Here is a 2,922-nt window from a genome sequence, read left to right on the forward strand (position 1 = left end):
TCTGGATCTCCGGAGTCTTGTCTTGCTTCCCTGTCGATCCAGCTGGGTGCAGTGGTCACTGTCTCCCAGCGTCCGGTCGCCCCAGTGTTTGTCAGGGTGACCAGCACAGATCCCGGCCCGCGGCCCTCTGGGTGACCACCAGGTGGCAGCCAGTGACCGGAGTTGGGCCTGGTCGCTGTCCTGACCACCGGGGGGCAGCGGCGGGTCGTCTGAGCCGAGCTTGTGGCTGACGGAGTGTCCTCGCGCCAGCTGGGAGTTTCTGTTTCTGCGCTCGGTCCCGAGTCAAGCCTCAGTCAAGACCGTCCTGACTCTCTGTGCTCATTAACAATCTCGGGGTGTCTCTATAAAAGAGTCGGGGTGTTACTCAGTGTCCCCCTGGTCTTGACCAGTCCTGGCCTCCTAATGACCTCTGACCTGTCCTCATCGCCCTGAGAGCTGCTGTGTGTGAGCGCACTGGTGGGGCACCACACTGCTGCTGCTGGAGGGGATCCCCACCACCAGCGGGGTGTCCAGAAAGGCGCTATATAAGGGTGAGGATATTAATGACCCCTAATGACCTCTGACCTGTCCTCATTGCTCTGAGAGCTGCTGTGTGGGAGATAACTGGAGCATCATCCAGGTGGGGTACACACTGCTGGGGGTGGAGGGGATCCCCAGGACTGGTAAAGACCAGGGGAAACTGGGGTAACGCCCCTACTCTTATAGAAACACCCCCGGATTTTAAATGCCCACAGAGAGTCAGGACCTCGGTTTTACGTCTCAGCCAAAAGACGGAGCCCGTTTACAGCCAGCAGCCAGATCACCCTGCAACTCCCAGCTCACAGCCCACTGGAGCCCAGCAGGGGGCACTGTCTCCCAGCTCACGGCCCACTGGAGCCCAGCAGGGGGCGCCCTCACCCAGCTCACAGCCCACTGGAGCCCAGCAGGGGGCACTGTCTCCCAGCTCACGGCCCACTGGAGCCCAGCAGGGGGCGCCCTCACCCAGCTCACGGCCCACTGGAGCCCAGCAGGGGGCGCTCTCACCCTGTGCTCTGATGCCCCAGTCCAGTGATGGTGAGCTATAAAAGAGTAGGGCTGGACACTGACGGGGACACTGGACTGTAAACAGGCGCCGTCCTTCTGATGAGACATGAAGCCGATGTCCTGACTCTCTGTGCTCATTAACAATCCCTCCTCCCCACTGAGAGCTGCTGTGTGGGAGAGGACTGGAGCCTCATCCAGGTGGGGTACACACTGCTGGGGGTGGGGGGGATCCCCATGACCTGTACAGCACTTTGAGTGGGGTGTCCAGACAGGCGCTATATAAGGGTCAGCAATTATTATTCCAGTCCAGTGTCCCTGTCAGTGGTGAGTGGAGAGTGTCAGGAAATATTATTACTGTACTGGGACTGTAGCTCCTATTGTAACAGGACTGGTCTACTGTACTGGGACTGTAGCCCCTATTGTAACAGACTGGTCTACTGTACTGGGACTGTAGCTCCTATTGTAACAGACTGGTCTACTGTACTGGGACTGTAGCCCCTATTGTAACAGACTGGTCTACTGTACTGGGACTGTAGCTCCTATTGTAACAGACTGGTCTACTGTACTGGGACTGGAGCTCCTATTGTAACAGACTGGTCTACTGTACTGGGACTGGAGCCCCTATTGTAACAGGACTGTTCTACTGTACTGGGACTGTAGCTCCTATTGTAACAGACTGGTCTACTGTACTGGGACTGGAGCTCCTATTGTAACAGACTGGTCTAATGTACTGGGACTGTAGCCCCTATTGTAACAGGACTGGTCTACTGTACTGGGACTGTAGCCCCTATTGTAACAGACTGGTCTACTGTACTGGGACTGGAGCTCCTATTGTAACAGACTGGTCTACTGTACTGGGACTGTAGCCCCTATTGTAACAGGACTGTTCTACTGTACTGGGACTGTAGCTCCTATTGTAACAGACTGGTCTACTGTACTGGGACTGGAGCTCCTATTGTAACAGACTGGTCTAATGTACTGGGACTGTAGCCCCTATTGTAACAGACTGGTCTACTGTACTGGGACTGGAGCCCCTATTGTAACAGACTGTCCTACTGCACTGGGACTGTAGCTCCTATTGTAACAGACTGGTCTACTGTACTGGGACTGGAGCTCCTATTGTAACAGGACTGTTCTACTGTACTGGGACTGTAGCTCCTATTGTAACAGACTGGTCTACTGTACTGGGACTGGAGCTCCTATTGTAACAGACTGGTCTAATGTACTGGGACTGTAGCCCCTATTGTAACAGACTGGTCTACTGTACTGGGACTGGAGCCCCTATTGTAACAGACTGTCCTACTGCACTGGGACTATAGCTCCTATTGTAACAGACTGGTCTACTGTACTGGGACTGGAGCTCCTATTGTAACAGACTGGTCTAATGTACTGGGACTGTAGCCCCTATTGTAACAGACTGGTCTACTGTACTGGGACTGGAGCCCCTATTGTAACAGACTGCCCTACTGCACTGGGACTGTAGCTCCTATTGTAACAGACTGGTCTACTGTACTGGGACTGTAGCCCCTATTGTAACAGACTGGTCTACTGTACTGGGACTGGAGCCCCTATTGTAACAGACTGCCCTACTGCACTGGGACTGTAGCTCCTATTGTAACAGACTGGTCTACTGTACTGGGACTGGAGCCCCTATGGTATCACACACACTCTCTCACACTCACAATCACAAACACTCTTACACTCTGTCACTGACAATCACACACACTCCTACACACTCTCTCTCACACTCACAATCACAAACACTCTCACACTCTCTCTCTCTCTCCCGCAGCCTGGAGCAGCTGAAGGAAATCACACAGCTGAGTGTAACTCAATAGGACACAACTGGGAGCTTAATTATTATTAGAAAAATAGTTAAAGTGCTGTTTGTGCGATTGT

This window comes from Lepisosteus oculatus, chromosome 4, assembly GCF_040954835.1.
Source record: "Lepisosteus oculatus isolate fLepOcu1 chromosome 4, fLepOcu1.hap2, whole genome shotgun sequence".
NCBI classification, from domain to species: Eukaryota; Metazoa; Chordata; class Actinopteri; order Semionotiformes; family Lepisosteidae; genus Lepisosteus; species Lepisosteus oculatus.